General features: G+C 37.4%; 1 pseudogene across 1 annotated transcript in view; it reads left to right on the top strand.

The window, feature by feature from the left end:
• LOC306641437 (myosin regulatory light polypeptide 9-like) overlaps positions 1 to 21454 on the top strand; it is a 37718-nt pseudogene extending 16264 nt beyond the window's left edge. The window contains exons 2-3 of the transcript in view: positions 14800 to 14970; positions 21375 to 21454. The product of the transcript in view is annotated as a myosin regulatory light polypeptide 9-like (transcript). The remainder of the gene's footprint in view (positions 1 to 14799; positions 14971 to 21374) is intronic.
• Positions 21455 to 24663: the final 3209 nt, after the last annotated feature.

Raw genomic sequence — 24663 nt, 5'->3', positions numbered from 1 at the left:
GGAACAAAGAACTCATCTTATTTTTACTACGGAAGTACAAGGAAAGAAGAGTCAAAGAGTATTGATCACAGACATGTGTTCTAAAATGCCATTTGCCAGTTCCTTACAACATGAGAATTGGACTTTAGTTCATTGTGGTATTTACTGATGAAATGTGTTTACTTCCTATTGGTTATTCCAATTTTGTTCAAAGTTCTTCACAAATTAGTAAGCTTCTTACTTCACCTTCTGCTCAGGATAGAGAAAGCTGAAGGAACCATTCTCCTTCCCAACAGAACACACATGTTCACCAAACAACCACCTATGACATAGAAACCTATGGAAAAATAATTTTAGTAAGTAAGCCAGTCAAAAAAATAGACAGTAAACATTACCAGAAGGGGAACTTAACATAGAAACAAAATTACAAAAAAATTCAAAAGGAAATCATGATGAAATAAGCATACTTTTGATAAAAACGATGAAAGCTGCAGATGAAAACAAATAGGTCAAATTTAAGTCAATAAAAGTGAGCAAAAGACAGGATAAAAATGAACTTCAGCACAATAGAGTCCAAGGAAGAGAAAAGAGAAAGAGTAGGACAGATGAAGGACTTGAAGAGACAATGTCACCGAATTTTCCAAACTTAATAAAAAGCATCAACCCACATTCAGGAGGGGAGTCAAGGAAGGTGAAACAAGATTAATTTAAGACAAGGCAAATTTTTACATTTAGTATGAAAACTGAAATAAATCAAAGACGAATGGAAGATTTTGAAAGCATACACAAAATAAGATACATTACTTACAAGAAAACAATGAGAAAAAAATTGACAACTGAATTGCTGTCTCATACAAATAAGGGGAGAAAACAACGAAAGATCTCCATATTGTTAAAAGATAAAAAAGAAAAATACAACAGCAACAAAAATAAACCCTGGTCACTTAGAATATTATATTAGAAGAAAAATATTCTAGACCAAATAATGGCATTTTCAGACATACAAAACGGAATATCTGAGATAAAAATTTTGGAAGACTTGTTGAGTAAGACAAATACAATGTAATTATATTTCATGGTTTATAGCTGAGAAGTGAATCTATCTGTACAGGAGATTTTAAGTAAACTACGTGAGTTTCTTACATTGTTCATAGAGTATCATTAAGCTGCACCAGGGTAAATATGCTATCAGTGTAGTACCCAGTGAGTACCAGAAGAACCGGCACCTGCACGCACCTGCATACACATGTGAGAGACAAATGAAACTCATAGCAAAGCTGGTTGGAAAATAAAATTGTGGGATTTGGACAATACCTCAGCAGTTGTTATTAAGCTTATCAGACATCTATTCTATGGTCCACCCATACTGTTGACTTGTTAATATTAGTGCAAAAGATAAAAAAAAAAAATCCATACCCACAAGAATCCTGGATGAAAAATATTTAGAACTTTATTCATAATGGTTTAATACTTAAAGTCCCCTGAGTGTCCATTAATAGGCCTATAATTAAATATTTATTTGGCAATTTAAAGAAATTAATATGGATGAATCTCAAAATCATTATGTTCAAAAATCATTAATTCATTCAGGGAATTGAGCCAGGAAATAAAAAAGTACAAACTATATGATCCCTTTGATATGAATTTCTGAAACAGGAAGAAGATCTAGTCTATAATGATAAAGTTTAAATCCACCATAATGTCTAGGGATAGGGAAATTAAGTGGAAAGAAAGACAAGGGACTTTCTGGGTAAAGAACATATTCTATATATTCACAGTGTTATGGGTCTCATGAGGATTATCATTTGTCCAAATTAATCTCACTTTGTACTTGAGATTTGTGCATCTCACTATGTGAATTTTCAGACAGCCCTGCTCCTGCCTCATGGGTGGTAGAATTGTAAACATCCATTCTTTTTTGGAGTATTCATTCTAGTGTAGGCAATCGGAAGAGATACAGAAACAGAGATCAGGAGAAAGAACCAGAGAGTGATTGCTGTCATGCAAAACTTTATGCCAGAAGCATTAAAAAGAGCAAACACATGTCTAACTTTGAGTCAGACATCAAGGAGGACCTCTGGGTGGAGACAGAACCAACGAGGCTAGCCAATTAAAATTTGGACATGATAACATCCCAGAAAACAAAGAAGCTCTGTTAGAAAGCTTTTGGTGGAAATAGTTCAGGGTGTGATTTGGGACACTGCAGGAAAGGTAGGAAATTCAGAGCCAGTTTATGTGATCCAGGGTGAGGAGGTTGGATTCCATTGTAAATGCATTGGCAGTGATGCTCTGCAAGATTGGACAAGGATGGAAACACAGTTTGTTGAGCAATGAAGAAGAAGAAACTCTTGAAGCAAGGATGCTGAGCTTTGCTCTTTAACCCAGGCAGAAAAAAAAAAAAAACACATTTGTAATATCTAAAAAAAGTGAACTTACTTAAATGGGATATGACATCTGTACTCTTCTTAATTTCTTGGGCAGGTCTCCTTGAGATCATGGTTTTTCCATGGGTATTACGCATTGGAAGCAGGATGTTCAAGAGGAGGAATGGATGTGTGCGTGAAGCAAGAGAGTACTGTCGGTGTAAATAAGTGTGTTCGTGTGTGTGTGATTGTGTGTGTGTGAGAGAGAAAGGACATGGTTGTGTGTGTGTGCATGTGGGTGGGAGGTATAGAACAAGCCACAAACATGTTATAAGAAAGCAGAATTTGGTACAAGAATTTTCTAAGACCTCAAAATTAGTGTATGCATATTTTTGAACTATTTTTTCCATTGGTATAATCTTCTAATCCTATATAAAGAACATACTCCATTAACCATAATATGTTTTAGTATGTCCTAAAATACTTTCAAAAGATAGTAGAAATCCTCCCATTGTATTATGTCTAGTTAAAATGCTCTAAGCTATTCTGGCTTTGAACATCTATATATACTTAAAACTCAACTTGTCAATTTCTACAAAATCAAACATACTTGAATTTTTATTTGACTTGGAGGGAACCTACATAGAAATTCATATAAAATGACACTGTCTTCCAATATATGAACATGGTATAACTTTTTAATTATTAAGGTTTTCTAAATTTTCCTTTATTTTAATTTTTAGCAGAGTACGCCTTAGTTTTTATTAGTTTCCCTTATGTTGCAGGTGGTTTTGATACTATTGTAAATGCTATCTTATAGCATTTTGTCATTGCTTGATGTTGATGTAAAGAATAAAATTATTTTAACAGCTATCTTATATTCTGAAGCTTTGCTAAATATACTTATTACTTATAGTAGATTTTAATTATTTAAATGTTCCTTCATGAAAATCAGACAACACACAGGAAAAGTTCACATGTTCTTTCCAATCTTTATGAATATTTTTTTTTTCTTGATGTATTGCCTGGGCTAGGAACTTCTTTCCAATACTAAACTGAAGTGATGAGAACTGACAAACATATCCTATATCATAACTTAGAAGAAACGTAACTGCCTGGTTTTTTCTGTATGTACCTCACAAATGGTATTTGGCAGGTTGAATAAGTACTCTTTCCTTTATGGTTTATCAAGAAGTTTTTATCATGAGTAAGTTTTTCTTTTTTTCTAATGCTCTTTCTGCTTCTGTAATGGATATTCTTCAGGTCTATTAGTGTATACATTGAGTGAATTTCAAATATTAAAAACTGCATTTTTCAGATAAACTTGTTCATAATACATAATCACTTTATATGAATGTGGACTTGATCTAAACTCTGATTATGTGTTCATGTATATGAAAGTATTGGCATGTAGCCAATTTATATTTAATGTAGTTTAAAAATACTTAGACTCAAGTGTACTTTCCTGCTCCCTGTTTTCTGTTTGTCTCTCTGGTCATTATTTTCTTCATCTTAGGATTGATTCTTCCCCTGAGGGACTGCTCTACAGGAATACCCCTTTGCTTCTCAGTGGTAGCACTTGGGTTTAGATTATCATCTCAGCTGGCCTCAGGTCACCTTCACAGGTAGTAAAGGAGCATTTAAATAGTGTGCTTCCATTTCTTCACTCCTGTTTTTCTCTTTTGTTGTCATACATTTTAAATCTAGATAGAAACCCAGTATTTTTTTCATCAGAAGAGTCAGCGATCTTTAAAAAAATGTAAAAGTGATGAAGTTGTCTTTTATATCTCAGTCTATGTTTACAACTTCTTCTGCTCTTCATTTCTTTCTGTTGATACAAGTTTCCATCTGCTGTAATTTTCTTCGTGCATGAATAACTTGTTTTAACAAGTTTTTTTTTTTTTGGTAGTGCAGGGCTGCTGGCAATGTTTCCTTTCAGCTTCTGTTTGCCTGACAAAGTCTTTATCTAGATCCACTTTTTAAATCAGCTTTAATAAGGTATATTTTATAAAATTCTTCCATTTTAAGTTCACAACTGAAGCTTTGACAAGATGTGCAGCCATGTAACCACCAACACAAGGACAGCATAGTACCTTTCAGTCGCCCCCTCCCACTCCTGGTTAATCCCACCCATGGCACCTTCAGTTGCAACCACTTTTGTGTCTTTGATCACCATAGCTTTGTAGGTACAAAATTTAATATTTCACTTACATAACTTACAACGTGCCTAATCTCCCTTGTGTCTCCCTTTGACTCTTGTAATACTTTCAAGAGTCTCCCAAGTTAATACATGTGGTATTAGCCTTTTCTGAACTAAATAACATTTCTACTGTATTGATAGAAACACAACTTTTTCATCTATGCTGGTTACATTAACATTGGATTTTGAAAAAATAAATTATGTCTATTTGAATAAAGCTGTCATGAGCATTCCAGTACAACTCTTTGGTTAAAATATGTTTTGATTCATTCTGTTTTCATTTACTCATTAATGAGTCATATGGTAAATGTATGTTTAACTTTGAACGAAACTGACAAATTATGTTCCCAAGTGGCTCAACTACTTTGTATTCCAACTAATGATTTATTTAATTTCCTGTTGTTCCACATACTCTCCAAGATTTGTCTTCTGATTATTGACATTTGTAGGGTGCAGACAGCAGTATCTACAATTGTTTTCACTTAAAATTTACAAATAACTAATTGTTCTCTTCATATGCTTACATCTTGTTTTCTAAATAGGTGTTCAAATTTTCGCCCATCTCAAAAAATTGTGTTTCTTCTTGTTATTAATTGAAGGAGTTCTCCATAAATTTGGGGTACAAGTTCTTAATCGGAAAAATATCTTTGAAATGTTGTGTCTTTGTTTTTCATCATTGTAACCAACATACCTGACAAGGACCACTTAGGGGAGGAAAGGTTTAATTTGGCTTGTGATTTCAGAGGTTCAGGCCATGGTCAGCTGAGACCATTGCTCTGGGCCTGAGGTGGGGCAGAACATCATGGCAGAGGGTGAGGTGGAAAAGCCCTGCTCCATTGTCCATGGAGGTCAAGAAGGTGGTGTGGAGAGAGATCTGCTGGGAAAATGCCCTTCCATGGCACAACCCAGTGAGACCCCAGCCTTGCCCCACCTGTCTACAGTTACCACCCAGGTTACAACTCTCATAACCTAATCATTCCACCTCTAAGTATCCCTACATAAACACAGGAGCTTTGGCAGAGCATCTCAACCCAAATCATGGCATACTGTATCCCATATCATGGCTTGACCATATACTTCTTAAGTTATTTTTGAAGAGTTGGGTTTTCTAAACTTTTCACAAGCTTGAATTTATTTATATTTTTTGTTCATTGCTCTCTTGATGTTTTTTTACTGATTTTTCTACCAAAAAAATAATTGCTTTATCCAAAGCCATGAAGACTTTTCTCCTGTATTTTCTTCTTAAGTTACAGTGATTTAGCTCTGGCATGTAAATATATGATCCATGCGAAATTATTTTTATTATTTAAAGTAAAGATTGATAAAAACTTATTTCAGAATCACTTTTTAAGAAATATTCTTTTTTTTCCTGCATTGAACTACAGGCACTTTTATTGACAATTGTCTATATATTTGAATCTACTTTTGGATTTCCTATTTTGTTATTATATAATCTCTTTTATATTTAGACTATGGTATCTTTAATAATGAATTTTCATATTATATCTATTAGTTATATGTATTAGTAAATATAAATTATCCAACTTTGATTTTATTTTTTCAAAATTGCTTTGCATATTCTAGGTTCTCTGTATTTCATAAATTTTAGTAAATTCTTAAACAAAAGCCTCCTAGAATTTTAACTAATATTACATTGGATACATTATAATGGGGAGAGTTAATATCTCTGTATTATTGAATTATCTAAACCTAAGTTTGGTATACCTCTAAATTTGGTGTTTCTTTATTTTTTATCCACAAATCCATCAAATGGGTGACAGTACTCTACTGGTTTTGTCCCAAGCCTGGAAAAATAATCACTTCATATATTTTGTTGAATTCCATGGTGATCATAGGTGAGAAGGGCCAGTCCTGTGTTAGTTAATATATCTCTTCTGGAAGCAGAAGTCCAATTCTTCCTCACATACGTTTAAAAGAGATACATTCAAGAGAGGGTATTTTTTTTCCCAGTATGCATGATTTTTCTGTATTAAGTGTTTGAAAGGAAAACAAAAATAATACCAACACATCTGTCTTTCCAGTGTAACTTTCACAGCTCATGTGGAGAAGTCTCCTGTGAACATCTGCTGCTGCTACAAGAGCCAAGCCAGAGCTCTGTCAGCTTGAGAAGTAATGCCAATGTCAGTCATGGCAAGCCTGTGAACATCTGAAATTACACATTTCCGGGATGTCTTCAGCTAGTGCCATCAGCGATATGTATTTCCCTGTTTCAAAAATGATAGTAATAACCACAGAATGATAGCATTTGGAGAACAAGGGATGAAAGGCTTAGATAAGGCAGGTGCATTGCTAAATGCATAAGAGTCTCACTGTCAATATACTGCTCAGTGATTTTACCAAGAAAGTGTTTGCAGAATCTGACAGTAGTATCTTTTTTAAATAAATAAATAAATAAAGCTTGTTCATCCATACCTACCAACTATTATCAAATATTACAATAAATAGCACATGTTACTTAACCATATAGACTTCATTCACATAGATAAAGGCAGAAAAGTATTGCAATATTCAGCAAGAACTAAAACAAAAATTAAAGCCCTTGTTCTCCCCAAACACCAGGTCTAACCTTGTGCATGGTTCCCAAAGAACCATATGGGATTCTGCCCCAGGGATACTGCTATACTCATTTGTCAAATTCTGTTTCACAAAGGCCATATACTGCAATGGAATATTGAATCAAACAAGTAAGCTATACAAAAAGAGCCACATTTCTCACACCATTACAAACTAAAAACGTTGCACATTTATTTTCAAGCAAGATGATATAATCCGAGAACTGGAACTCTTACAGTAAAGTCAGACCATTTTACTCTCAAGTTCTGTCCCTCACACAGAGTATTTCACAGGTGGCACTGTGGAAGGGCTTATGGATCCGACGTGGCCTCTCTCACATATTTGCTCACTGGCTGTCAGCTGGGATGATGGGCAGGTCCCACCCACAGATGTTTTGTTTAATTCATCAGACTGCCCTAGTGACAGCATTCTTTGAGCAGCACTTGAGGGCCAGTCTCATGGTTCTTCCAAATCTGGGCCTGCATCAAAAGTGCTTTTGTCCTGAAGCCAAAGCAAGTGGCCCAACCCTGATTCAATATGGGTCACACCAAGATGTCTGTGCTTCACCTGGGACTCTTACTGCAATAATCATCTTGATTCAGCCTCTGACTTCAGTAATCTGTAAAGTTCCATCACTGCCAACCAAAGCCTCTGGGGTCTCATCCTTTGGTCACATGGGGCTCAAAGTTGAGGACCTTGTCAGTCACATCATGTCATATATGGTTCAAGAATGCAGCCTGATCCAGAAACATGTGAATTAAGGGACAAGCTATCGATCCTTCACACACCCCGAAAGAGTGGAATTTTGGAGACAGCACACTTGAAATAGACACTCCAACTTAAATAGGGCAGGAATGGTGTAATTCCTGTTCCCAATAGCTCTGAAACCCTCCAAGGCACAATTACCATGGTCCCCTTAGCAGGGCTGGCAATGTTTCCAATTAGACCTCAGCTAGGCTCCTTGGTGTAAACTTGCCATCCCTCATTTTGCTGGAACCCTGGGTCATTTGTTTCTAACGTTCCTAGGACTGGCTTTCTTGTTGATTACTCTGACTCTGGTTTCACCCACTGAGCTCTAATATCTATCTCCAAGATCTTTCCTTTTCCTCTAGAAACAACTGACTTTGCACATCAGGGCCTTTCTCAATTTGTGTCTTACCCACATAAAATTGAGGGCCCAAAGGCCTCTGAGTTCCAGCAGTCCTCATTCCCCTTCCAGCACAGGGGTGTGTTTTATTTTCCTTTATAACCCTCTTGAGTCCTTTTGGTCCTTTGCTATATTAAAAGTTATTCATCTCCTTTCAACCAAAATGGCACCCTCAGCTACAGTCCTGCATCAGTTAACAAGTAGATTCATTCTGAGGAGGTCATTAGGTTATTCAGTCATTGGATAAATACGATAAAAGTGTGCCCAACACAAAATGCCACACTAGGTGATGTCATCTTATGGACCACCATTACTTATGCAATCCATTGTTAACCAAAATATCGTTATGTGGCACCTGAATGTGTGTTTGAGACATGTTATTCTTCCTTTTTGCCCATATTTTATTGGTGCAATGTAGTCATACATCATGGTGAAATTTGTTGTTACATATTCATGCATACATACATACAATACATACAGACACACAATATAATAGTTTACTTTGACCAATATCATTTCCCAGTATTTCCCATTTTCCATCCCTCTTTCTTCCCCCTGATTCCTTTCCTCTACTCTACTATTACCCCTTCAGTTTTCAGGAGAACTGTCCATCTTTCTTTTCCTATATTCTCTCTAGGTTCCATATATTGGAGAAAAACATACCACCATTGACTTTCTGAGTTTGGCTTATTTTGCTTAACATATTGTTCTTAAATTCAATCCATTTTCCTGCAAATTACATGATTTCATTCTTCTTTATGGTGAATAAAATTGCTTTGTGTGCACATACCACACTTTATTTATGCATTCATCCACTGACAGCCAGCTAGCCTGGTCCATAGTTTGATTATTGTGAATTGTGCTGCTGTGAACATGGGTATTCATGTATTGCTATAGTATAATGACTTTAATGCTTTAGGATAAATACCCAGGAGTGCTATAGCTAGATTATATGGTGGTTCCATTTGTTATTGGTTGTACTAATTTACAGAACCACCAACAGTGTAAATGTGTTCCCTTTTCTCCATATCCTCTTCAGTATTTATTATTGTTTGTATTAATGGCTGCCATTCTAACAGGAATGAGAATAACTCTTAGAATAGTTTTGACCTGAATTTCCTGGATTTGTGAAGATGTTGAGCATTTTTTTTCATTTATTTGTTGGCATTTGTATTTCTTCTTTTGAGAACTATCTACTTAATTTGTGTGCCCATTTATTAATTGGGTTGAGGTTCTTTGGTATTTTTTTATTTCTTTATATATTCTGAATATTAATCCTCTTTCAGAAAAGTAGCTAGCAAAGATTTTCACCCATTCTGTAGGTTCTATTTTTATATTCTTAGTTGTATCATTTGCTGTGCAGAAGCTTTTCGATTTGATACCATCCCGTTTGTTAACTTTTGGCATTATTTCCTGAGCTTTAGGGTTCCTATTGAGAAAATCATTGCTGTGTCTATATGCCAGAGTGCTGACCCTACATTTTCTTCTAGGAGGTAGCAGAGTTTCTGGTCTAATTCTCAGGTCTTTCATCCACCTTGAATTTATTTTTGTGCAGGGTGAGACAGAAGGATTTAGTCAAATTCTTCTACATATGGATAACCATATTTTCCTAGAATCATGTGTCTAAAAGGCTGTCCTTTTTCCTATCTATGTTGTTGACACCTTTGTCAAGGATTTGATGACTTTGTGTAGGTTTGTAACTGTGTTTTCTCTTCTGTACCATCGGTCTGTATTTCTGTTTTAATACCAGTCCCATGCAGTATTTATTACTATAGTTCTATGGTTTAATTTAAATTCAGGTTTTGTGATGTCTCCAACATTGATTGCTGTTTTGACTTAGAATTGTGTTGAGTATTTTTCCAAATGAATTTTAGGAGTGTTTTTTTTTTTTTTTCTTCTAGCTCTGTGAAGAATATCATTGGCATTTTGATGGAGATTATATTGATTCTGTATATTACTTTTGGTATGGTCATTTTTAAATATTAGTTCTGCCTATCCATGAACATGGGAATTCTTTCCATCTTCTTGTGTCTTCTTCAATTTATTTCTTCAATATTCTGTATTTTTCATTATAGAGCTCTTTCACCTCCTTAGTTAGATGTATTCCTAGGTATTTTTTTGTGAAAGGTATTATTTTCCTGATTTCTTTCTCAGCAGATTCATTATAGGTGCAAAGAAAAGCTATTGATTTTTGTATGTTGATTTTGTAAGCTGCTCCTGTGCTGAATTTGTTTATTAGCTCTAGCAGTCTTTAGTTTTACAGCTCTTTCATAATTCAATTTGTAGGAAACTGTCTTCCTAAGGTTCTTAGTAACTCCACTGTACAGGTTTGAGGGTCTACCCAGCACCACTTTAACTATTACAAGAGCCCTAACGAAGGGTTCTACAGCTAACCACTGATTTGACCTTTGTCTCCAGACTCATTGTACTTTAAAATTCTTTTACCAGCTGTGGATCCTGGAGATGAGAAGTAGTTTTATTTTCCAAATGAATAAGACCTGTCTACTCTATAGTCCCTCTAAAGAAACCTGGAAACCAAAATTATTTTTCGAAACAACAGTTTTCCTCATCAGGGTCATTCATGTATTTATGGTGAACATCCAAATCTGGACTTAGTTGGTCAAGGGCAAACAAGGACAGTTCATCTTGGCTCAACCTGGGGTCTCATTCTCCAGTGAGGTTAAACAGTCTATTCCACATGGTTCCACAAACAAGAAGATAAACTGCAAGGTTTCTTGAGGACTGGACACAGGACCTGGGAGAGCACCTGCATCACAGGCAATCCATCAGAGCCAAAGACCAGTCCAGGTTCAAGGAGTGATAAAGAGACTCCACTTCTTGCTGGTATAAGTTGCAAAGTGCATGGCCTTTTAGGAGGGCATTTGCCCATTACCCCCACAACAAATTCTTGAGCCTAGAATTTAATTTTGATAAGTTTTATGTAATCAAAAACAACAACATTAAGACAGAATTGCCTGTTTTGAATTCTTTGTGGAAAACCCTTCAGTCACCAACAAACTTGTCTGCATAATTTCTATCATTTAGCTTTTATTCCGTTCTTTATTCCTATGTCCCTTCTTTTACCCACAGCAACACAAATGCTAAAAATCTTGAAGAACTGCCATGGCCAACTTCATAGAAGGACAAGAGAAAGTTTAAACATCTTGCTTCTCCCATTTTAAGCCCTAGGAAAATTTCAACCTTTCCATCTCTAGAGGATTATCATGACTTAGGGCAAAAGTGCATTTACTGAAAAATGGCATCTATACAATAATAGAATACTTCGAAATGTCACAAAAATCACAGCTACTTTGAAACTTCAATGGAAAATCTAAGTATTCTTCATTTAAACTAAACAACATATGATCCATGTGTTTTTCCCCAAAGTCAACTCATATAAAATAATCAAAGTTGATATGCTAACCTCTGCTTGAATTAAGTGATTAAGAAATGTGTTGCCTGGTTACAGAGTTAGCTTCTTTCATGATGACTATGGAGAAGTTTCATCTCTTCACCTCTATTTTAGGAGGTGCTCCAAAACAGGTGAAAGTACTGCTTTTATATTAAAATGATTTTAATTTTAATGGCTGTCAAAATTATCCTAAAAAAAACTTTCCATGTTATTTCAAAAATGATAGTGGCCTTTGGAACTTTGGGGGGATGATTTGAGCACTCAGTTGACAACTGGGATTGAATCTGCAATATGTTTCATTTTGTCTTGTTCACCTTTCAAGCGTTTATGGTTTTTTGCTTTGTTTTGTTTTGTTTGCTCTATCTACAACAATATTTCTTCTAATTCAAGATTTTGGCACAAAAATGATGCTTAATTGTGAGTACATTTCTAACTGATTCTTAATTATTCAAAGCAATGGATATCCATCATTGTCGACAGAGAGGAGAAGGTCCTTAATTTCCTTCTTTTGTCCCTCATACAATTCTTTTTTTTATAGTCCATGGTAATACTATTTCCTATCACTGATTGGGAAGCAAAAGCGTACAGCTTTTAAATATACAACACTTAAAAAAATTGGACAGCTAAATCATTAAAAATATAATGCAGTGATAAGCTTACATTTTTAAGTTCATAGAATTAAAAAATACATCAGTTTGGTGATATAAAAAGGAAAATGCATTGTGATTACATTAAATGTGATAGAAAATAAAAGGGAGAATTTCCCCTGGCAAATTTCAATGAATAATTTCTACCTAGTCTTCTTCAGCCCATAAACTCATTTTGCTTTATGTAGCCAGAAACTCAGTGTTTAAATACTGTGCTGAGACTTACTTGCATTTTATTACACGACTAACAACCCCAGATTGACTAAAATGATAGAAATAAAGTGAAGAAGGAAAGTGAAATAAGGTTGGTTGGTCCCCACAAAATGCCACATGATCTAATGTATATGTGGAATCTTAAAAAGACATAGAGCTCAAGAGAGCCTCAGCAATTTAGCAAGGTCCTAAACAACTTAGCAAGACCCTGTCTCAAAATAAAAAATAAAAAGAGCTGGGGATGTGGCTCAGTGGTTAAGTACCTTTGGATACAATACCTGTGGCTCAGTGGTTAAGTGCCTTTGGGTTCAATACCTGGTACCAAAAACCAAAACATCAAACTCACAGAAGCAGAGAATGGAATGGTGGTTAGCAGAGGATCGGTTGGAGGGGGACAGGAAGAAAGAGTTATGGGTCAAGTATGAATTTTCACTTAATAGGAGGGCTAAGTTTAGTGATCTACTGCACAGAATGGTGAAGATCATGGGTGAGGGACAAACTGAACCAACTGGAATGCAGTTGTAACCACAGGTAAAGTCCACTGTTCCAGCACTGTGTCTTCCCTAAGAAATGAAGGTGGTAATGTTCTCACAGTAGATAAGTCCACTCAGCACAGATTAGCCCCATTTATCACGTGCTTAAAATAACGTACCAGATGTATTATTAAAATCTCTGTTTCTAGGAGGGACAAAGCACTATTTCACCAAGAGCTTGCTGAGAACTGCTGGATAAAGCTCATGAGGAAGAGCAAGTAAAGCCAAGCTTATTCATTTATTTGCTTCCAAAGGGAGGCATTTTCCTTTTGAGTCATGACTTTTGGTTTCGTTTTATTCATAGTTAACTGAAGACTTTTTAGGTTCAACATGCTAATGATTTAGTTGTGAAATTCCTAAGAATTCCACATAGGGATCGGAGTGTACAACTCAACTAAGAAACAGGTTATGATTCTATAAACTCAAATAAAATAGTCCCCTATACTAGGAAACTTTGTTGTTATCTTTTACCTTTCTACCATCCAAATTTTAATAGAAAATATATTCTAGAAAAAAAAACAATAATTTTAATTACAATTTAGAGAACAAGAAATGCTAAACTTTGAAATGAAGTGTGTCAATAGATTTCAGAATTCTTCCCTCTCAAGGTTTTGCTGATTTAGTTTACCATCTGTGAAGAGACAAGGAAATAACAGGAATTGCTACAGCTGTGTGTTATGTAGTAATAATAAACTGTATTTGGTATTTGCCTGGATTTGTAAACTAAAATAAAGGCTCCTGTGACAAACTTGCTATGTGGCAGGATAACACTCCTGAACAATGCCGATATGAACCTTGATCTATGATTTGAGTGGTGGCTCCTAGTCTAGTCACATGCTGGTCTTTATCAATGAAGACCAGAGCATGACTGGGCTGAAAATCACTACTAGAACCCCTGGACTTTTGGAGCAAACTGTCAGCAGCTCTGTGACCAGAGGACTCCACGTCGCTCTGTCTCTTGACTGCCCCGGCTGCTGTCCACTTCATCACTGATTGCTGATTGGCCATTGTCACCAAGGCCAGATGACTGACCACCTCTCCCACAGTGATGACTGCCACCCAGCCTCTGGCTTATGGACACCCGAGGACATCCAAAGACATCTGAGGCACTGAGAGAGGCTAGGGCTGAGAAGATCCCCTGGGTCTTGCTGACTGATTTCTTGGCTAAGAGACGTTGCATTGAGTAAGTCCATGGGGATGGACTCTAGGTGAACAAGGGAGTGAATCTTCAATGTATTTGTGACTTGCTATTGTTAGGAATGTTGAGTTGAGGATGCACTGCGTGGATAAAATCCACTCGTTGGAAACAAATTTAATTCCTCTTACTCACTGCTCACAACACCACCTCATGGTTTGCAGCTCAGAGTCAATATCTGCAGGTCTTCAGACAATCTCTGTCATTCCATAAAGTATGACGCTATTGGTGATAGTATACCTTGAGGCCATTAGCCCCACAAGGAGGACCATCCTTAAAACCATCTTGGGAAAGAACGGGGGTCTCAGAGCTTACCTCGCCCAGCATTGCCATTTCCTGAGCCCACTGGTGTCTGCCATGGGTCATGGCTGCCCCAACTCCTTTTCCCAGAAGAAGCCTTGGAGTCGTCTTAAGCCCCCATCATGAGAATTCTCTGACTATACCACCTGTGGGGTCCAGCCCTGAGACACTCCTGTGTGCTTACCTGCTCTACTGCGGCTCCCTAGCTTTTTGACTTTTTTTGTTTTCTCGCCTAGACACTGAGCTCCATGGGGTCAGAGAACCTCCCATGTATCCTTGTCCCCCAGAGCTCCTTGCTATCACTTGGCTAATCACAGTGACTCAACAAATGGCAGCCATGGACTTCTTCACCAGGAGCGTGGAAATACCATCTCAGGCCACACCTGGCACAGACAATCATCCACCAAGTAGGTCCCAACTTTCAGTTTTTTTTTGCTTGCATGACCTACGTGCAAATTCCCCCATACCTGTGCATTTCAATGGAAGTGGGCATTACTTTCATCATCACGAACCCAAAAATGCAAATGATAGGTTTCATAATTTGGTTGAAGTGTTTGAAAACTTGAAATGAATGTTTTGTTTTCCCCTGTATCCCCCTTTTCCCCTCCTCTTTCTCTCTCACTTTCTCTTCACCTCTCTCTCCTCTTCCTCCCTCTTCTTTGCCTCCTCACACTCCACCCACCCTCTTCCTTCTTTCTACATCCTAACACGTGTACTTAATTATTACATCTTTTTATATTGTAACACTACTTCATCTGCTATGTCCTATGTGTAGACTTAACTATTACAAGTTAAGTAGTGTAGGTCATCTTTCAGGAGGTCAGCGCCCTAGAGAGTATGTCACCACATCACTGAGCAGGAAGCAGTGCAGAGCCACAGTGTGCCAGCTGGCTTTAGCAGTTTGGCTTGCTTATTATTTACCCTGGTTATCAACTACAGACTCTAAAGTGCACTTGCTTTCCGAGCAGTAAATCATGAAATGGAATAATATCAAGGCTGAAGGGGAACAACAAATTGAGATCAATCCTACAGAAGGGTACAAACCAATAACACTCCTTGTCTCTTCAGAGAATTGGAATGAGATTTTATCACAGGAGGTTGTTGACAACGTTATGACAAAGCAATTTCCACCCTAACCCGAGGGCACCATTCTCATGGGATGGAACTTCAGTTTTATTTCATTTACATGCAGGTCAAGCATCCAATTGATTTTTAACTATTTCATTGTTTTTCAATAAAAAAAAAAAAAAGAAAAATCCAATTTAAAGGAATTGGGTCCCATAGGCATTCAGAACATAAATATATACTATTCAACCTCAGTGATACATTTTTTGATCATGTCTATCTCTCACCCTGGTACCCATCTGGCTGTAGGCATATGGCAAAAGTCCCTGGGGTCCCTAGAGATGAGAGGCGGTTAGGGGCAAGTAAACCTTCATTACCTTCTCTACTGCTGAAAAGGCCAGTGTGTTCACTCTCTGGAGTTAAGAAAGTAATAAGGTTTCACAAATCTTCAGCCATTTGTACCTGAGCATGAACTGGGTTGATCAGATCAGCACACAGCTTGCAGCTTGGGAACAAGCTGGCATGGGGTCGAAGGAGGAGTGAAGGATCTGAGAAGCAGTCATTCTCAGTACTTGACTCACGCTCAGAAACACCTGGGGACACTCGTTTTGCCTACACTTCCTGGGTTTCATGTTCAGAAAAACACACATACGTAAAGACTGATCAACATATTTGCTCTTCCTTAAAAAATGCCCCCAAATGTCTTGTTGTTCCAAACTTTTATACTTTCCCCATCATCAAAACCAAATTAGACCTTTTTGGGAAGAACATTGAAATCCCCATGGCATGATGTGGAGAGCAAGACGAAGTAGAAGCAGAGGAGCTGCATTAGGAGTAGTCACAGCTGGTCCTCAGCACGCACAGCATCTGCTCCCCAAGGTCAGGAGGTGAAAGTAGATTCCACCAGGATGTACCTGGGATAATAACTCCTGTACCTAATAACTCCTGGTCCTAAAGATTCTGGGAGACGGCATTGCTCATGGCAGGTTCATCTGGTGATCTGACATTGGGCCCCACACTGGCAGAAGTTTGCATCTGCCTTGTCTCTGGAGACAGGCCACTGATGGAAGGGGCACCGATGAGTGTTTAAACAACTCAACCTCAGACCCAAGTCCAGTGATGACCCATGTGTCCCAATCAGAGTAAGAAACAGACAAGATACTGTAAAACCTCCCTGTGACTTGCTGAAGGAAATTTTAACGTGATAAGGCAGGTAGATGTACATATGTCATGATGGATTTTAGAAGAGAAAGTTACACTTCTGACACCTTCTCCTGGTACAAGTTGTGCCATTTAAGTGGTCTCTTACTTTTATCACTTTTAACTCAGTAAGTAGTTTGCATTTACAACTTCTGGTTCCTTGGTGATTCAAACAAGGTAGCTAAGGCAACCACGGGATGCTCCATCATCCATTTCCACCATCAACCCATAGAATATCACTGTTTATTCTCTGTGTTAGTTTTCTGTTGCTGCTGATACAAATTACTGTAAACTTATTAACTTCAAAGAACACAGATTGATTATCTCACTGGGTCAGAAGTCAGGATGGTCTCCACTGGGTCCTCTGCATGGGATCTCACAGACTAAGATGAAGTCATTGGGAGTTGCGTTTTTTACAGGGAAATTTTGAAGAATAATCCACTTCCAGACTCATCTAGAATGCTTCCTGAATTCAGTTCTCTCATGTCCCACATGTGTCTCCCAATCTTTTATGAACAGACAACATTTTCCCATGTAAAACAGTCCAGGATACCTTTGATCATCCCATGAGCAGGTATGTCTTAGGAAAAGAGTTAACCACCATGCCATGGGGGAATGCTCACCCCACCCTGAGATGCAGGCTCTGAAGTTTTGTGATGGAGCACAGGAACCTGAATAGTCACCATGGATTTTAGCTGATTCTCCAAGCAGCATTCTCTGTATTTCAACATTGAGATCATTAATGTTATCATGGGATAATTAGGATCTTGTGGGAATCCTTGAAAAGAACTGAGAAGATGCAGACTTAAATAGGAGAAACGTCACGAAAAACACCATCTAATTGAAAATTAATGGACCATGAAGGCCTGGTTCTTCCAAAAATCGGGCTGTGCCCTTGGTTATGTTCCCGCAGGTGTAGGTCATGTGCCCTCTATCAACAGCAGTAGGTATCTGGGGCTGATTTGGATGAAGGGTTGCTTGTGGCAGACAAATGACATGGCATAGGGCTTTGTTTTCTGGGTCCAAGTGGCACCTTGGTTTGTATTTAAATGAATTTCCATGAATGGAAAAGATTGTGTCTATTTACCCAAACTTACGTTTTAGATGAAAGATAAAAATAAGCTTGTGTTTTCATTAGTATCTATCTTCCATGTTGGATACTAATACTCAAAAATAGCCCTTGGTAAGAATTTGCTAATGGTATATAATCATATGTTATATTTTAAAAACAATAAGCTAATAAACTTTCCTGAACTTCGTTTTGAAAGATTTAGTTCCTGCTTGTGTTACGTTTGGTAAATGTCTAGAATAAAGAAGCTTAGGTTAAGTAAAGAACTTCTGATATATGATGGAAAAGAAAAATGTAAATTACACAGTTTCCTAGATGTATTCACTTTAGATCAATGCAGATCTGACCCCTCTTCATTTACATGCCTGGACAAATACTCTTTTCTTATCCAAACCATGACCTGACTCCTCTGATAATTTTGCACAAGGCCACTACCTTGGACAGGGTCCTTTCTCAGTCCCATTTTGGCAATAAAATCTGCTAAATTGTTTTAGGGAGAAGTTCCATCCTTGGTTTCATCTCTTATTTATTTTTCATCCATGGAATCCCACACCTTTGTGGCTCTGAATCCCTACTTGTTCTTCTTATTTTTAAAATGAATCTCAATCTCACCCCTATTGAAATGATCCTAGACTACAGCCATACCACCCTGAATGTGCCATATTTCACTGGAACTCATCCTGAATAATCTCTTCCTTACCATTTATTTACTGAAAAACATGTATTTTTTCCTTTAACAGCATTAGATGGTATGAGTTTATATGCACATATACACTGGGGATATTTCTAAAATATGAAAAAATGAGAAAAACACATTCATATAATAAGTATTTCTCCATGAGACTGATTCTAATTGTTTGTTTGTCCTTCAAAAGAGAATGTCCAGAATTAGAGAAGGTTATTGTGTAATAACCCCTGATGATCCCTCCAAGGCTGTGAAACTGCACACAGTTGAAACATTAAATTTTCCTCTGTTCAGACTTGAGATCTTTATAAATCAGATCAATTGCATCTCACTATTAGCAAAAACAACCACACTGAAACAAGAGCATTTGTCTTTGCAAAATACCCAGTGTCATATTGTATTAATTTAATGATATATAAGGTGAATAAAGAAGAGAAGTTTTCTCTGCAATTTGGGGTATATAATTTACATACATTTGTAATGATATGTGTATATTTTGTACATCTGCTTCTATTGATTTAACTATATTTAGTCATTTATATTTGCATCCCAAAATCCAGTGTGGAGGACTTCCAAACAGGAAATGTGTTAAGAGATGTTTCATGAGACTACCGAATCCTTTAGCATGGACTATTTGGTTGATTAAATAAATTTATCTGTCACCTAATAGAATCCTAGTAAAAAGTAAACAAATCAATATCACTTCATGGACACAGAAATGGTTCAGCACGCAAATCGCTCCTAGGCAAGCAACCCTGGCAATCTGAGGGCACGGGCCTGAGAAAGACTGGAGCAGAAAGACCAAGCCTAAACCAACGGGGACTGCAAGTGAGAAGCTGGTTTCTATGCTTGATTGAATTTACACACACTCTGGCAAGTATACATATCTTTCAGGAACTTCTGTATTGTTATCATTTTTATCAAGATAAAATCGAAAGAAAACCAAATATGGAGTTGAAAATTAGAGTTTAAAGTCTAACAAGTTCACTCACCAGCTGGGCAAACTTGGGTGAGTCCCCAGTGTGCTCCCTTCCTTGGGTTTCTCATCTTATTTTATTTCATTTCTAATGATTATTTTATTCACATATTTTTATGATACAAGGTGATGTTTCAATATAAGGTATTCAATGTGCAATGATCAAATCAGGGTGAACACAATTCACAATAGCCTATTACACACTTTTGAATAACTAGGAGGAAAGAAGAGCTGAAGCCTCAGAACACAGAGCAAAGATGAGGCGATGGAAGTGTTCATTGCAGTGCTTTGATCAGTATGTATCATATACAGGTCTTACAATATCACACTGTACCACATAAATATATACTATGGTTATGTGTCAATCAAAAAGTTTTTTAAATGTTAAATGTTAAAGGGGTTCTTCATCTTTAAACCAGAGGTAACATAGTCTGCTGTCCTGAGAAATAACTGAATGATGTGTGCACTGTGCTTGCTGAATGAAAAATCTAAATAAATACTGATGATTCCGACTCCAAATCCTGACCCCACCTTTGCTTCTGATGCACATTTTCATCTACTCATCCCAATTTTCTGATCTTCTAACCTTTAGTTTAATGGAGTTTCTCCAAGTAAGGCCTCATTTATGAAGCAAGAACACAGCAAGGGCCTTCTGTCTTAGGAAAGGTCTTTAGTCAAATAGGACCTTTAGCAAGACAGGAAATCCTGGGAGGACCTGGAAGTCTGTTAGCCAGGGACATAGGGTGAGGCAGGTGAGCATGAAGGCTCTGTGGCCCCAACAGTGTTAACATCCTCAGTGTAACATGGAGAAGCCTCTCCTGGTGTGGGGAGGATGCAGGGCAATCCCAGCATCACCATTTAATTTTTACTTTACCTCAGTCATACTATAATACCTCTTCATTTTTGGTTTCTTCATATATAAAATAAAATTCTTAAGAATACCTGCCCATGTAAGAATGAAATAGAATAATTCAAATCAAACTCCTTACACAGTCAAGATACTCAATGAAGTGCATCACCTATGAGCAGAATTATTTACTGATTGTCTTAGATGCCTTGTGCTATGGTTTGGAAGTGAGGTATTCCTCAAAAGCTCACCTGTGAGACAGTGCAAGAAAATTAAGAGGAGAACTGATTTTGTTGTAAGACTCTTAGCCCAATCAGTGATTTAATTCCCTGATAGAGATTCACTGAGTGGAAACTGAAGTGGTGGGGAGTGGCTGGATGAGGGGGAAATTGGGGCATGGCTTTGGGGTATATATTTGTATCTGGCCAGTTGGGTCTCTCTCTGCTTCCTGCTTGTGATGTGAGCTGCTCCCTCTACCACCCTCTCCCGCCATGATGTTCAGCCTCAAGGAATGGAGCCAGCCTTCTTATGGACTGAAATCTCTCAAACTGTGAGCCCTCAAATAAACTTTTCCTCCTCTACAATTGTTCTGGTCAGGTCTTTTAGTCACAGCAACCAAAAAGCTGACTAAAACACTCAGCTTCAGGCACTTTCCCCTATCTCACCAAGTTCCACCGACTCTTTCAGATAGGTGATACCACCCCTGTTGCAAATACTGAAGAAAATGAGATGCTGGAAAATTAAAGTGAAAAGAAATAATCTCAATTTACAAAGCAAGAAAATTAACTTGATGAATCCAGCATCACCCTCACTACTGAGTGCTAAATGCCTAAGTTCCTTTTCCTCTGAGGTGATCCTATCAAAGCCTCCCACATGCTAAACTCAGAGGTGTCCATGTTGCATTGCTTCTCCCTATAAAACAGGAGTGGAAGAAAGTGCTGTGTTGACTTTGTCAACCTGTTCCCCAAGGACAGTGCAAGGCAGAGCCAGGACACATGTTGCTGTGGTCTTCCGAGAAGATGGGCTTGGTTGTTACACAGCATCCCTGATGCAGAGGCAGAAAGTTGGTGACATACTTCCTTCCATGTCAATATTCCCTCAGATCAGCTGAGATTTGAATCTCACTGTCTTCATTATTTAACACCAAGAAATGATGGTCAGCACAGCTGCAGACACCGCTGATGTCACCTGGGGGTTTACTCTTGGGTCACGGCCCCCCTGACACTGCTGCCACAGGCATCAGGAGGTCCCATCTTGGGAAGCAGTCGCCCTTGTCTGGGAACACAGGCCAGGACCTGGAGGTTCAGGGTCAGGGTGCCTGAGGGCTTGGCTGCAACTGGGGTCTTCCTCTTGGGAGTGCGAGTAGCCGCCATCTAGTTGCTGTCTCTCAGGATTGCTCATCCCTGGTGGTCTCTCTCCAAATTCCAGTGGCATTGAGATCTTGGAACTTCAATGTGGCCAAACCCAGGACATCTAAGGCCCAGATCAGTGGGATAGTGACTGGGTCTGCCAGGGCTAGTCTGGGCCAGGCAATCCTGTGGGAAGTCAGAGACAGGGCTGAGAAACTTTCATACACTAACAGAGACAGCTGTTCAATTTTCCATCAAGATTTATTTTATTTTTAGTTTTTTCTTCTCTAACATCTCTCTCCACCATATTTGGAACAAGGTATTTTTCATGCATCAGTTTCTTGAGGACAGTGATATATGCACGGTGTTTTGCAGTTCTGTTGTATATTCTCATATTTTAATTTTTTTTTCTCTTTATATGTATTCTTCCTCTCACTTGTTCATTTTCCTGGATTCCCTTTCTCCTTTTCTCCACCTATCGGCCAGTCTCTGTTGGTTCCTCTTCCTCTCTTCCTGTGAAATTTTACTTCTAGCTTCTCTCTTTCTCTCTCATGAACATCATGCCCTATTTTATGTCTGTTCTCTCTTTGTGTGCCATTTAAATCATAATCCCTTTTAGCAAATTTTATGTTTATAGTGTAGACAGTGATTGAACTCGTTGTTTCTGTTTATAGCCAGAAAGAAGTAGATGCCTTGGTGGAAGCTCTTATTAGATCTAAGGTTATATATGGTTCATGCTGAGTGCTATTAATATTGCTCTCCCTCTTAAAGGTCGGATACTGGAAATCTTCAGGCACAATGTAGGTCTAAAGGGTAGAATCTGTATTGTCTTAGATCCATACAGCTACATTGGAAAACACATAAGCAACATGAAAAACTCAAGGGAACAAAGTGCCCCATGCAAATCAAGATCCCCCAACAAGAGAATCCACTGACAACACCGTAGAAGAAATATCTGACAATGAGTTAAACTGACCTGCAAATTAAAAGGCAGCATAAAGAATGAAATCAAAGAGAAGACACAGGAGGTGAAATATCACTTCAATAAAGAGTTAGAGATTGTGAAAAACAAAAACTAAGCAAAATCCTCTAAATGCAGGAATTGATAAACCAAATTATAAATTCAATGGAAGGCATCACCAACAGACTAGACCATTTGGAAGACAGAACCTCAGGTAATGAAGACAAAGTATGTAATATTGAAAATAAAGTTGACTCCATACAGAGAAGATGGTAAAATTCCATGAACAAAACTTCCAAGAATTATCAGATAACATGAAAAGACCAAATTTATGAGTTATTAAGATAGATGAAGGAGCAGAGATACAAACCAAAGGAAAGAACAATCTTTTCCATAACCTAATATCAGAAAATTTCCCAAACCTAAATAATAAAATGGAAAGTCAAATACAGGAGGCTTACAGGACCCCAAATGTACAAAACTACAGCAGACCCACACCAAGACACATTATAACAAGAATGACTAAAATACAAAATAAGGATAAGATCTTAACGACCATGAGAGAAAAAAAACTTTACTTATAGGGGGAAAATAATTGGGATCTCATGTGATTTCTCAACCCAGACCCTCAAAGCTAGGAGGTTCTGGAACAACATATTTCAAACTCTGAAAGAAAATGAATGCCAACCGGGCTGGAATTGTGACTCAGTGGTAGGATGCTTATCTGGCATGTGTGAGGTCCTGGGGTTGATACTTAGTACCACATATAAATAAATAAAAATCAAAGATCCATTGACAACTAGACATATATATATATAATAAAAAAAGAAAATGCCAATCAAGATTTATATATCCAGTAAAATTAAATTTCAGATATGAAGAGAAAATAAAAACTTTCCATGATAAACAGAAGTTAAAGGAATTCACAATTAGAAAGCCTACACTATTGAATATTTCAATGAAATATTCCATAAAAACAAAGTGGAAAAAAAAAAGTGAAAACCAGCAAAGGGAGGAACTACACTAAAGGAATAATCAATCAAAGGAGAATCTAAATCAAATTAAAACTCAGAATCTAACCAAAATGACTGAGAACACAAATCATATCGCAATAATAACCTTGAATGCTAAGGTCCCAAACTCATCAATCAAAAGATACAGACTTTCAGATTGGATTAAAAAACGAGACCCAACAATATGCTGTCTCCAAGAGACTCAAGTCATAGTCAAAGACATCCACAAAGTGAAAGGATGGGGAAAATCATATCATTCTATGGATTGGTAAACAAGCAGAGGTTTCTGTCCTCATATCAGATAAAGTGGTTTTGAAGCCAAAGTTAATCAGAAGGGACAAAGAAGGACATTTCATTCTACTGAAGGGAATTATACATCAGCAAGACCTAACAATTGTAAATATTTATGTCCTAAACAATGGAACATTTCCGTACATCAGATAAACCCTTCTAAATTCCAAGACCACAACACAGTAATACTAGGTTGCTTTAACACCTCTCTCACTCTGGTTAGATCTTCTAAATGAAAACAAAATAAAGAACTATAGAATTAAATAATACAATCAATAATTTGGACTTAACAGACATATATAGAATATTTCATCTATCAATGAGCAAATACACTTTTTCTTGTCAGCACACAGATCCTTCTCTAAAACAGACCATATCTTTGCCACAAAGCAACTCCTAGTAAACACAAAAAATGGAGATAATCCCTTGCATTCTATCAGATCATAATGGACTGAAATTAGAAATCAACAATAAAATAAAAAATAGAAGCTACTCTAACAAATGGAGACTAAAAATACACTATTAAAGGATGAATGGATAGTAGAATACATCAAGGATGAAATAAAAAATTACTTAAAGGTAAATAAGAATACTGATACAACATACCAAAATCTCTGGGACACTATGAAGGCAGTACTAAGAGG

Source organism: Sciurus vulgaris (genome assembly GCF_902686455.1).
Source record: "Sciurus vulgaris genome assembly, chromosome: 12".
NCBI classification, from domain to species: Eukaryota; Metazoa; Chordata; class Mammalia; order Rodentia; family Sciuridae; genus Sciurus; species Sciurus vulgaris.
The sequence above is the reverse complement of the archived record's forward strand: the minus strand, read 5'-3'. Positions and strand labels throughout refer to the sequence as shown.